This window comes from Adiantum capillus-veneris, chromosome 26 (assembly GCF_014529385.1).
Source record: "Adiantum capillus-veneris isolate H3 chromosome 26, ASM1452938v2, whole genome shotgun sequence".
Lineage (NCBI taxonomy): Eukaryota > Viridiplantae > Streptophyta > Polypodiopsida > Polypodiales > Pteridaceae > Adiantum > Adiantum capillus-veneris.
The window spans coordinates 133,757,076-133,771,211 of NC_140956.1; the positions used below are offsets into that span (position 1 = coordinate 133,757,076).

At 42.5% G+C, this 14,136-nt stretch overlaps 1 pseudogene; it reads left to right on the forward strand.

The window, feature by feature from the left end:
- The first annotated feature begins 1,459 nt into the window (after positions 1-1,459).
- Positions 1,460-3,071, forward strand: LOC147424239 (uncharacterized; annotated as a pseudogene).
- The last annotated feature ends 11,065 nt before the right edge of the window (positions 3,072-14,136 follow it).

Here is a 14,136-nt window from a genome sequence, read left to right on the forward strand (position 1 = left end):
TTCATAATGTACACAGCTGTATTTACAACTTCAGCCCAGAAATGATGAGGCATGTTCTTCTAATTCATCAATGCACGTGCAACCTCTGCAATGTGCCTGTTTTTCCTTTCTGCGACCCCATTCTGCTGTGGAGTATATCTGCATGTAAACTGCCTGTGTATACCATGCATTCGCAGAAAATCTGAAAAATCATTGGAGAAGTACTCTCCCCCTCCATCTGACCTCAATGTCTTGATTTGCATATCTGTCTCCTTCTCAATCATGACTTTGAAGTCTTGAAAGTGACCAAACACTTCACTTTTGTTACGCATGAAGTAGACCCATACTTTCCTTGTATGGTCATCAATGAAAGAGACATAATACCTGCAACCATGTATACTTGCAGTATCGGTTGGACCCCAAACATCTGTGTGCACCACCTCAAGTGGCTTTTTACATACATTGCGCCAGTGAGTAAATGCCGTAAGCGGTCAAGACCCGTAGTGGATGCCAGCTCAAGGTGTAGAGCTCGACATCTCAACAAATGAGGGGGACACAAAAGTGATTAGTTTTTCCGTTTCTCGTTGGACTAAAAGCATGTGCTCAGAAGAAGATATTGTACCAAGCCAAGAAGATGCCTAGAAGCAGGCGACCAACGAGGAGCAGGTTAAGCATACCTCTGAGAAGCGGGCCACGGATCTTACACTCCTCGGCTTTGAGGTCACGGATGTGCTCACCTTTGAAAAAATGACCATGCTCATTTGGTTTTGTCTCCCTGCTTCTTGGAGACGTTTCGAACCAGGGCCTTTTCATGTACGTGTATGTGATCTTAACCTAGGTAAATCAGTTTCTGGTCTTGCCACTCTCAGTTTCAAAACATGGAGAATGTTGTCACACTCCGTCCTGTACTCTCATCCATATGTCCCACAGGTGAGTCTTCTACACAAGCAACATGCATTTTTCTGTCAAATGGATGGGGGAAGAGCATGAATGTCTGTGAACTGTGGTGACTTAAGGTGTTGATATGGCAAACAAAATTCACGATGATATTGTTAGTTAGTGGTTGTTGAATGAAAACGTCGTGTTGGGCACTATCTTAGTCGACATGTATGCTAAATATGGCGCACTTTAATAATCACAAAAACATACTTGAGGAGCTTCCTCTCTAGGATGTCGTCTCTTGGAATGCATTGATTTTGGGATATGCCCAAATTGGCTAGGTCTAAGGAGCTCCGGGCTGTTAAGAGCGAGCGAGACCCGCCGGAGGCGGGTCACGTGAGCTTGTACCTTTAAAAAAACTCCTCTTTAAAGCCTTCAAAAAGAATGGTAGAGCCACCCTTCGAATTTGAGGGCTGGTGCAGGACTGTGAGTGTGGCTTTAATTAAACAACGAGCAAGTGGGCGTAGCACGACCTCACCAAAATTCGGGGAGAGAAGCGTCATAAATTCTTGTCCTGGTGATCACTCGTTTACTGGACTCGATGGCACCGTGCAGACAGGATGTCATCAAGGGGATGAGGGGGGAAGATGATTGGCAGGAGGAGAAGAATGTCGCTCATACTCTGCGCCGCACGGGTCAAGGCATATTGTCTTCCAGCATCTGGCATGTCCTGCCGCAGGAATTGGTCGAGCGCTCCCTCACCACGCTACCCGCCAGGGATCTGGTCCGCTGGAGTGTCACGTGCCGCTCCTGGCACGAAGCCATCCTCTCTCCCTCGACTCCTCCTATTGTCTCTTGGAGGCAGCAGCTGCAGGCCCAATATTCTGATTCAATCTCGTAAGTTTTGCGCTCTCTCTCTCTCTCTCTTGCGTTTCTTGAGACAAGCTCTGATAAAATGATCTGCAGCGCTGATGGCGCCGATGCAGTACAACTGCCCTGGTTCCTCTGCGGAACAAAACCGGAAATGGATGCTGCTCTTGGCCTGGCCAGCAAGCAGTGCGAATGGGTGGCCTTCGACCCAAACACCGACACATGGAACTGGATACCTGCGCCGGCAGCCATAGCGGAGTACGCTCCAGAAAGAATATTGTACGGTAATGAACTGCTAATATCTCCTATTGGTGGCAAGGGAGGCTTTCTGTGCTGGGAGTTCTTCAAGGCCGGACTGCGAAATGTGCGCGGGTGGGAGCCGCTTGTGATCAGCAAACCCTTGACTCCCTTCTCCTGCCTCTTGCAGGATGCCTTTCCACCAGAAAACGAACGTACTAATGGCTGGAGGATGGCGCGGATGGATCAACAGCAAGCGCCAGGCGATCAAGGCTTAGTAGAGAATTGCCTGCTTCTGGTTCGTGTGTCGGTAGAAGAAGTGCGAGTTGAGACTTACGACCTCAAAACGCAGACGAGGCGAGAAGAGCTCTACATCCAATTTATATGTCCACATCGAGAGCTTCTACTTCCATTATGATACTAGTATACATTCAGATAGTTCAGGAGGGCCAGCAGCCAAGCATCGACGTCGGTGGCCTCATCTCGCCTTCTTCCGATACTCTCGATATGAACTTGATCCATGGATAGACTTGTATGAGGGTACAACAACTAGGTCAAAAATATATATGCCTACCACGCTGCTCTCCAACATTGCCGGCCGGCGGGGCATCTCGCAGGAGCTTAGCTTTCACATGGTGCAACTAGACGAGCATTTGCTCGTCGTGGCTCTCCAGCTTGTACTTAATCCAAAGCGCCGTCAAGAGGACGATGATCAAAAGGATGGTGATCAGCTAATTGTAGGCGGTGCTAGCACTAGCGCCGCAGCAGCGCCTACTTCCACCTTATTACGCTTTCACATATTTCAGCTTGACTTTGCTACCCATGGTTGGATGGCTGTAGACGGGGCTGCTTTTGACACCAATCTTCGAAGCCTCCCACGTAAGTCCGGCTGCATCGCTAGCTGTAGCCAGGTGCTTCTGCTGGCGGGTGCTTCTTCGTATCTCTGCCATTATACAACAAATGTTTGGCGCATCATTCCTCCTTGTACAGAGCCGGGTTCCTCAAAGAGGAGGGTGGGCATCGCCTCTTTAGGATGTGCGTTCGATGCTAGCTTGGATGGAAACCTTCCACCGTTGCCTCAGCCTCAGCCTCCTTCCCACGATTGAAACTGACTAGTTGTGATCCTTTTTGGCCTGGTAAATATTGGTTTTTGTAAGCAAAAGATTTTGATTGGTGAACTCGATAGTGGTCACATATTGTTAAGAATTTTGAGTATTCAAACATTGAAGAAATGAATGGACACTATTATCTTATTATCTTAATACATTGTCTTCAATTAATGACTGAATTGTCTTACTCGAGCAGCAAAGTCCCGCTCTTGCTGTCGTGGTGTTCTGTACAATAAGAAGAGGGCTAGTACTAGATAGAATGTTGAACTTTAAGAATTGTGGAGTAAATATTTTATGAAAATTTTCTCAAGGTGGTCTGACCTATAGATTGGTTGTCGATGTTGATGAAAGGCCTATGGATCAAAAATTTTGAATTGTGTTTTATATACATGTTTGTCGTGTTGTCATGTGAGCTTTTTGTGTGTCACGCATTGTTGCATTGTTTCTTGAAGTTTGTTATGATCTCGCTTGCATCATTGTTTGGTGTATCTAATAGGTCCTTGAGGGCAACATCATAGGCAGAGTAAAGCATCTCGAGAACGTAGAGCTTTATCGGTCTCTTTGTTTGAGGCAAACGATTATCGTCCTCGATATTCATCATGAGATCTTCGGACACATCAATCTCTATATTTAGTCTGTTGATAATCACTTTCATTCACCAGACCTGGAAAAAGGATAAAGAAATATTCTAGCATGTTTGATGTAGGTACTAAAACAATGATAGAAAGAAAAAAACACAATCTTATTGATGTGCGTGTAGAAGTACTAACCCGTTGCTCTTTTGATGCCCATGCATTCTACAAACATGTTCCTCTTTTGATGCCCATGCATTTGGTTTGGTTGTGTTCTTTCACGGCTATGTGTATGAATAATCACATCTCTATATAGTTGCAAAATCCTTAATATAAGTGTCTCAACGGCAACCTGCCATGTTATGAAACTGCAATCTCTTCTCCATCTGACACTTGTGGCTATATCTGGGACTGTTTACTTGAGGAAATGTTTTTCTTGAAAAGGTTAACAAGTTTCTGTAAGGGTATCCAAATATTATCAGTATGTACATTGGTGTGAATTGAAGAAACATCATCTGTTATATTTTATAGACTAATACACCTTTGAGTTGCTCATTTTGTTTTGTTGGATGTCCACACAATGCTTGGGATTGTGATATGATTAGATTTTGTAGTGCGAAATCAATATTAGAAGGGTGTGAAAGAGTCACTACTACTAGAGATCACTTGAATACCGGAGCCAACTTACCGACGTCAATGACAGGCGGCGTCGGTATGTGCATCGGGAATACTGGAGGGAGTCCAATTTTTTTAAAAAGTTTACTTCTTGTTTTTCGACGCTGATACCGATACCGATTCCGACGTCGATACCGAGGCCAATATGGACGGAATACCGATGCCTGCTGTAAAAGACCCGCTGACTCTCTTTTCCTGCACGTTTTTGAAATCAAAATCTCTCTCTCTCTCTCTCTCTCTCTCTCTCTCTCTCCTTCATTTTTCGGGCAGATCTGCACTTCTATGGTATTGCGGGTTTGAGAAAACAAAGCACACTCCTCCCTGCTTGCATTAGGTGAGATGGTTGTGCATTTTTCTTGGTTGTGTGTGTGTAACACAATGTGTGCGTGTATGTGTTTTTGCAGGTTTGGGAGCTACTTTGCAACCGTTTTGTGCACACATATGGTGTATGTGAGTGCACTAACTTTCATTGCTCTCTTTTTCTCACTCACACACACACACACATAACCTTTAATTTTTGTTTAATTTTGCATTTTAGTTTTTGATTTAAATTAAATAATGTTATTAATTAAGTTTATGTGTTTTGATTTGAATTGTTAGTTAAAATAAAAATGTTGTTAATTATATTTAGTAGGTTCTTGAATTTAAGTTTAGGTTTAAAGTTAATTAGTTTAATGTTTTTTTATACCAGAAAATACTAAAGTAAAAGGAAAAAAAAAAGATTTAGATAAATTAAAAAAGTAGTGAAAAAAAAGAGTAGAAAAAGAAATTAAACATAGAAAAGTTGAAAAAAAGAGAGTTAAAAAGAAAAAATTAAACAAAGAAAAAAAGAGAGATAAAGAAAGAGAGAAGGAAAGAGAAAGTAGAGATAGATAGAGGGAGAGAGAAAGATAGAGGGAGAGAGACAGAGAGGTAGAGAGGGGGAGGAAAGGTAGAGAGGTAGAGAGAGGGAGGAAGAGAGAGAGAGATAGAGAGAAAGAGAAATATATAGAGGGAGAGAGAAAAAGAGAGGTAGAGAGGGAGAGGGAGAGAAAGAGAGAGATAGAGGGAGGGAAAGAGAGAGATAGAGAGAAAGATAGGGAGATAGAGGGAGGGAAAGAGAGAAAAAGAGGTAGTGAGAAAGAGAGATAGGTAGAGGGAGAGAGAAAGAGAGGTAGAGAGAGAGAATAGAGAAAGAGAGAGATACAGAGAGGGAAAGAGAATAGAGAGAGAGAGAGAGAGAGAGGGAGAGAAAGAGAGGTAGAGAGAGAGAGAGATAGAGAGGTAGTGATAGAGCAAAGCGGAAAGAGAGCGATAGAGGATAGAGTGAGGTAAACAGAGAGAGAGAATAGAGAAAGAGAGAGATAGAGGGAGGAAAAAGAGAGATAGAGAGAAAGAGAGGTGGAGAGAGATAGAGATAGAGAGAATAGAGAAAGAGAAAAACCGCAATAAGGAACGGTGAAAACATAAGCCGTTTCTAAAATCCGTTCGTGTTTTTTTGCTGAAAAACGCAAAGGCACTTGCTCAAACTATTGAGATATAGAGAGAAAGAGAGAGACGAGACAAGAGACACACCATGTACGCTCCCAAAGATTGATTCATTTTGAGGACAAGATACAAATATATAAGTGAGATCAAGTTAAGTAGAGTGAGCCATATATAGCTCAAGGTCTCTAGCTTTGGATGAAAAAACCCTTGGGGAGTTCAAGGGAAAAACCCAAGCCCCTATACAATGTGAAAATCTGAACGAGCATGATGATGTGAAAGTGAATTATGTATCTATGTACAAATATACAAGTGACTCAGAGATCACAATGTGCAAATGTGGAGTGTGCATAGTGCATGGTACCTATAGGATTACAATGTCATACATAAAAAGCTATCACAATAGCAGAGAAGATAATCTAGAAAGAGTAAGGCCAAAGCAACTCCAAGCTCCGAGCACAAGAGGATGAAACGTGACTCGTTGAGGCCTTGGTAAGAATGTCTGCAATCATCTAGTCACTTGGACAATGTTCAACCACAATGGTTCCTTTGTGTACTTCATACTGGACATAATGATAATGGACAGCAATGTGCTTTGACTTATTATGTTGAACATAGTCTTTTGCAAGCCTATAGCGCTTTGGTTGTCACACCGCAAGGGTGTGCTAGAAAGGGGAGAGTGACCAATATTAACCAGCATTTATTGAAGCCATATCAGCTCACGAGCTGCAAGTGATGCCGCAATAAATTCTGACTCAGTCGTAGAAACTGCAACACAGCGTTGTTTCTTGCTGGTCCAAGAAACAAGACAACCATTTAAAAAGAAGCAATTTCTACTAGTAGATCGCATAGATAAATGTGAGCTTGCCCAGTCTACATCTATGTAACCCAGATGAGAAAAAGATTGCATAGAATCCAATGTGATTTTTCGTCGATAGACCAAACCAAAATCTGTAGTGCCTTTGAAGTATTTCAATACACGCTTTGCTGCAGACCAATACTTAAGAGAAGGATGTGCAAGATGTTGTCTAAGATAATTAGCAACAAACAGAATATCAGGACGAGTGTTCATGCCAACAAACTGAAGACATCCAATCAAGCTAGCATAAGGTTGATTTGTGACAAGTTGACCGTCATTGTCAGAAGTTTTCTTCATAGAGCTCGCAAGACAAGGTGTGTTGGCTGAATGTGTAGATTTCATACCAAATTTTTGAATAGTATCTGCTATAAACTTTGACTATCGAAGGAATAAAATACCTTTTGTACGGTTCCGTTGGATCTGAATGCTAAGACATGAGTGAATCTCTCCAAGATCCACCATATCAAATGCAAAAGACAATAACTTTTTCACTTGCTGAAGAAATCTCAAATCATTGGAAACAAGGATGGTATCATCCACATAAAGAGCAAGAATCACAAAACTGCTACCTTGGTGCTTTATGTATAAGTTGGGATCTGAAGAGCAAGAGATGAATCTTTTATAGGTGAGAAAAATATTAAATTTTATATACCATGCTCGCGAAGCTTGTTTGAGACCATATAGTGCCTTATGGAGTTGAGCAACAAGGTCTTCTTTACCTAGAATAGCAAACCCTTCTGGTTGTTCCATATAAATTTTCCTCTTCCAAGTCACCATTAAGAAAAAAAGTTCGCACATCCATTTGATGAGCTTCTAAATCAATTTGAACAGCAAATGCCAATAAAACTCAAACACTTGTAAAGCGAACAACTAGTGAAAAGGTCTCTTGATAATCAACACCAGCTACTCGGGAGTAACCTTTTGCAACTAAATGTGCCTTGAACTTGTCAAAAGATCCATCCGGTTTTACTTTTGTCTTATACACCCACTTACACTTAATAGTTGTACGACCAAGAGGTAGTCAGTTAGTATCCATGTACCTTTAGAGATAAGAGAATCGTACTTTACTTCCATACCCTCTTGCCATTGATCCTTTTGTGGTGAAGAGATAGCTTCATCATAAGTAACGAGATATTTAGAAGTAGAGAAAGCATTATCAACAATATCGTCATCATAAACATGACATGAGCCATGTTCAAAATTGATAGGCAGATCACAAAATTATCAATATCATCATTGGCAAAATTTGGAATGGATGGTTGTGAATAGAAAAGATGCACTCTAGGAAGAGTTTCATTATCTGAAAGAAATGGAAAAGCCTGAAGAAATGATTTAGTATCATCAAAATCATCCATGGACCATGAGCCTCCCATAAATTGTTCGTTAAAAGTAGCATCACGATTCATAATTACTTTCTTGGAAGAAGGATCATAGAATTTGTAGCCTTTGGAAGTCTCAGAATATCCAATAAAAATAACTTTAAGACCAAGAGCATCAAGCTTTGTTCGCGTTTCTTTCGGAATATGAATATAAGCAATACATCCAAAGGTTCAAAAATGAGATACAGAAGCCCTTGTATTAACATCATGTGTGACATCTACAACTGTGACTTGTGGCAATAGTTCAGGGGGGTATACCAAAATTTCCTTCATTTTCTTATCCATGTAGTCATTGGGTACCAGAAGTTTGTCATACCTCCACCTTACCCTTTTTAGTGGCTCGCTATCTTTGTCCATTACAATCACCCTGTGGGCATGGGCTGCTACAATGGTCATGACACTGAAGTACTCAAGCAAGAAGTCCTCTTCTACTTCCTGTAGAGCCATGAGTGCAACCACTTTCCAACTTTTAGTGCCCCAGGTCGCTTCCTCACAAATGGACCTCACCATCCTTTGGAAGGGTAGCTTTGGTATACACAAATCAACACATTTCTACGCCTTCCTGATTTCTCTGAAAAGTCCCCTGCAGCTGTGTAACTTTTTCATCCTTGGACCTTTCAAAATATTACTTGGTTTTCCAGGTCTCTTCTTTGGGGTTGTAGATCTGCTACTTGCCTTAGCTACTAACCCTGGTCCCTTGCCCCCCTTTCTTGCAGTGGCCTTTGTTCTAGACATTCCTTTGTATACAAATAGAAGAGTGTCTCTCTCTCTCTCTCTCTCTAAATCTCTCTCTCTCTCTCTCTCTCTCTCTCTCTCTCTCTCACCAAAACTTATCTCATTACTAACAGCGCGCGTGAAAGAATTTTTTGAGGATAAAATACGCCTCCGTTAGTGAAAAGGAAAGAGAGAGAGAGAGAGAGAGAGAGAGAGAGAGAGAGAGAGAGAGAGAGAGAGAGAGAGAGAGAGAGAGAGAGAGAGAAAACACACACTCTCTCTCTCCTTTCCCCCTGACTCCACCTATTTCTCCCTCTCTCTATAACACATACACACACACAAACTCTCTCTCTCTCTCTCTCTAAAGCAGACCAAAACACACACACACACACACACACACACACACACACACACACACACACACACACACACAGCTCTCCCTCTCTCTCACTTATTCTCTTTGCCTCTCCGCATTACTAAAGGCGTGCGTAGAGACATCCAAAGAGTAATTGGCTGTCTCCGCACGCCTTTAGTACACACACACACAGAGAGAGAGGTTATGTGTGTGTTTGTGTGTGTGTGTTGTGTGTAAGAGAGAGAGATATGGAAATTTCTTGTGACGGAGAAAGAGAGAGAGAGAGAGAGAGAAAGAAGCAGAGAGAGAGAGAGATAATCAACCTCTGCAAAAGTTGACAAGTACATATAAGTAGTTAGAAGCTGAACATATTTTGCCATACTTGAATAGACATTATCGGTACAACCGTATCTACAGGTAGCAAGGGTCCATACTGGGTCTCTATAGTTTTTTTATCGTTGCTGCTATCCTTTGCTTTTGCTTCATCATTGTAGTCATCGTTCTGATATTCATCAAGGGTCTCCCCCATGGCTCTTTCTGCCTCATCTAGGGTTTCCTCCAAGGTCTTTTCTTCACCCTACGTTGGCCGGCTTGCCTCATCCATATCCTTTTGGGGCTCCTCCTGTTGGGGTATAAAGCCCAATGTGGTCGCCCAGGTAAGTGGGCGGGCCGCCAGGTATGTACATATTATAGTAGAGCAAGTTTACCATATCGTTGTGCTCTTCTTCTTGCACTCTCTCTCTCGCGTCGCACTTCCGCTCGTACTCCTTCAACTGGTATCAGAGCTCAGATCGAGGCTCAGGGCAGCACTGCAGGAGGCTAGAGTCACCAGCTCAGATTGGAGTGAAATTCGACAGGCAAAGACACGGCCTCAAATCTCGTGGGACTGCCCGAAGGGCTTGGTGTTGTCGAAATTTCATTCTAAGGTCATCTCGGCCACCGTTCGGCTTCGACAAAAGTCTGCGCAGGCCATTTTCGACTACGTGGTCTCGGCGGGTGCAGATCCGACTCTGCAAATTTGGGGTTTTCGGCCTACGTCTGCAGGTGCTGAGGATATCGACACTCCGAGAGTGTTGATTTGTGGCTGTCTACACATCGAAGGACGGCTCACAGTTCTTGGAGGCGTGTCACATACGACACAGGCGTATCTACACACAGACTATAGGCGACATCCACTAGTTCATCAGGTAGCTTGTGTTTGCTGCTTGATATTCCATATTTCATCCTGACATTGCAGGTACTTCCACATGGGATGTATTGTCAGAGATGATGTATGTCTGATGAGGGTTTGCTGGCTGTGAGTCACGCAGCAAACAACCGCCGCAACGGTTACAACATACAGTGGGAAATTTGTGGATGTATGACTTTGTGGGAAGTCTATGTATTGTCAGATTTACTGCAGCCTTTGTTGAGGGTCGAGTGAGGTTTTATTGAGCTGGGGAATTCTCGAATGTTGAGATCCTTTCGGTGATACAAGTCTTGGAGCGATCCCTCAAGCACCCTTAGATAGGCAGCTAGGATGTATTGACTGTGAGTTAGACAGTTGGGATTGCATCTTTGCTTTACTGCCGTTGAGGCATTGTCGCAGTCTATGCTTGCAGGACAGTCAGAGACAGTACAGGTGTAGGACAGGTTTACCCACAGCTTACAGTGTCAGAGAGATAGTGTTTTTTGAGCTGTTTTTTGGTCTGTTTTTAAGTACACCAGAGCCATTTTACAAAGGAGACTCTGCCGAAATTTATGCAGAATCTGAATCTTTCTTGGTTCATTTGACTGGCTGATATTGGTTCAGAGGTCAGTTTACAAGGGAAACTCTGCCGAATTTTTCCCAGGAAAGTAAACCACTGTGAAGCGTAGCTATGGCTGGATCACAGGACACTGCTCAATATCAAGAAGCTGGATGGAACCAATTTCCCATTGTAGAAGAAGCAGATTTGGCACGTGTTGGTACAAAAGAAGTAGATAAAACCTATAAAGCTCAAGGGGATAAAACCAGAAGATATGGACGAAGATGAATGGAGCGAAATGGATGAATTGGCACTTTCTACCATTATGCTGACTTTGGCAGAAAGCGTTTACTTCAATGTAGCAGACGAGATGTCGTCTTATCAAGAATGGTTAAAGCTGAGTGATCTTTATGAGAAGCAGAGTGCAGCTTCACATGTATACTGGCTTAAGAAGCTTGTTGACTTGAAGATGAAAGAAGGGACACCTATGTCCAATCATATGAATGAATTCAACACAATCTACAGTCAGTTGTCAGCTCAAGGTGTCAAGTTTGATGAACCTGTTAGAGCTATGTTCCTGTTGATCACATTGCCGGAAAGTTGGGACACTTTTCGCACAGCTTTGAGTAATTCTGCACCTCCAGATGGTTTGAACATAGCAGGTGTAGAAGGAAGTCTGCTTACTAAAGAAACCAATAGAAAAACAATGGACAAAGGCAAAGGAACAACCTTAGTTGTCAGGGGAAGGACCAAAGAAAAGTACAAAGGTGGAAAGAGGAATCAGTCTCGTAGCAAGTCCCGCAGTGCTAAAGGCAAGAGTGACATAGAATGCTACCATTGTGGCAAGAAGGGTCACATGAAAAGAGACTGCAGAGAATGGAAAGCAGAAAAAGGCAAAGAGAAAGCTGAAGACCATGGTGAGAAGAACAAGTCCTCAGTGAAGATTCAAGAAATAAATGTGACAAACACTGTTGCAGAGGATGACAGTCTAGTGTCAAGAGACATCTACTTCTTGAAGAATACAATGGACTCAGCTCTTCTTACAGCATCTGATGGAAATGCACTGAGTGACTGGATTATAGACTCAATGGCATCACTTCATGTGTCTCCAAACAAGGAGTGGTTTACCTCTTATGTGACCACTAAAGATCATGTTCGGCTAGGCAATGGGCAGACATGTGAGATCTTAGGTGTTGGAGATGTTCAATTGAAGTTTCAGAATGGCTCTTCTTTCATGCTGAAGAATGTGAGACATGTTCCCGCAATTACAAAGAGCTTGATCAACACAGGTTTACTTGATGATGCTGGCTACGTCACCACTTTTGGACAGAACATGTGGAAGATATCCAAGGGTTCTATGATAGTAATACATGGAGTAAAGTCTAGAGGACTTTACATGATTTATGTATCAAATGTCTCTAAAAATGTAATCAATGTAACCGAGCAGCCAAACGTTTCTTTGTGGCATAGCCGATTAGGACATATGTCCAAGAAGGGAATGGAAATCTTGTCTCGTTCTGGTTATTTTCCTGGATTTTCATTTAATGATTTTGAATTCTGTGAACATTGTCTGTATGGTAAGCAAACACAGCAGCCACATAAGCATAGAAGCAGTAGAAGAGATACACAGTTGGCACTTGTTCATAGTGATTTGTGTGTACCTATGCCTAACCTATCTCTAGGGGGAGCTTCTTACTTTATGACATTTATAGATGATTACTCGAGGAAAGTATGGGTTTACTTTCTCAAGCACAAGGATGAAGCGTTTAGTGTTTTCAAAACGTTTGTGACACTTGTGGAGAATCAGAGTGGCAAGAAGCTTAAATGCTTACGCACTGACAATGGTGGAGAGTATGTTTCAAAGGCCTTTCAGGACTTTTGTGAGTCAAAAGGTATAAAACGTGAATGTATTGCTCCTTACAATCCTCCTCAAAATGGTGTTGCTGAGAGGATGAATAGGACCATACAAGAGAAGGTCAGAAGTATGTTGTCTAATGCACAGCTGCCAAATGGGTTTTGGGCTGAAGCTGTATCAACAGCTGTTCATCTTGTAAATAGATCTCCTAGCAAGGTTTTGCAGAAGGATTCAGTGCCAGAGATGGCATGCTCAGGAAAAATGCCCTCATACAAGCATCTCAGAGTCTTTGGCTGTGAGGCATATACTCACGTTCTAAAGGAATTTAGGAACAAACTTGAGCCAAAGAATAGAAAGTGCATCTTTCTAGGCTATGGTAATTCTGGTGAGATGGGGTACAGACTTTGGGATCCCGAATCCAGAAAGGTTGTCCGCAGCAATGATGTTCACTTTAATGAATCCAAATATCATTCTAAACCAGAGAGGGTTGAGGAGATTAGAAGAGTTGTCTTCCAAGAAGATGGACCTGCACATGCAAGACAAAATGTCAGGGCTCACGAGGAGCAAGGACATGATAGAGTGGAACCACAGGTTGTGGCTGAGCCTGAGCCACCTATTGTGCGTAGATCTGGGCGTGTCACGCGACCTCCTGATAGGTTTGTTCCATCTATGAACTATGTCATGTTGACTGATTGCAATGAGCCTTCATGTTACAAGGAAGCAGTGCAAATGAAGGACTCCGGGAATTGGCAATTGGCCATGCAGTCAGAGATGACAGCTCTTCATAAAAACCAGACATGGAAGCTAGTTAAATTACCATGGGGCAAAAAGGCTCTACCCTGTAAATGGGTTTACAGGTATAAGATCACCGCTCATGATAGTCAGCCAAAGTACAAAGCAAGGCTTGTTGCCAAGGGCTTTAAGCAAGAACAAGGCATTGACTTTGATGAAGTCTTCTCTCCGGTGGTCAAGATGACTACATTGAGATGCTTTCTTGCATTGGTTGCCATATTAGATTTGGTGTTGCACCAAATGGATGTCAAGACAGCGTTCTTGCATGATGATTTAGATGTGGAAATTTACATGCAGGAGCCAGAAGGGTTTGTTGAGAAAGGCAAGGACGATTGGGTATGCCAGTTGTTAAAGAGTCTTTATGGCTTAAAACAATCACCGAGGGCATGGTACCATAAATTCCACAAGTTTATGCTTTCTCAAGGCTACAAACGTAGTGAGTTCGATCACTGTCTATATACAAAGAAGGCTAAGGATGGCAGTTGGTTGATCCTTATTTTGTATGTGGATGAAATGTTGATTGCTGGCAAGCACTTGGAAGACATTTCAGCTTTGAAGTCAAAGATGGCAAAATTGTTTGACATGAAAGACATGGGTGACGCAAGTCATATACTTGGTATGCGTATTGAGAGAGACAGATCAAAGAAGTTGATTTGGTTATCTCAAACAG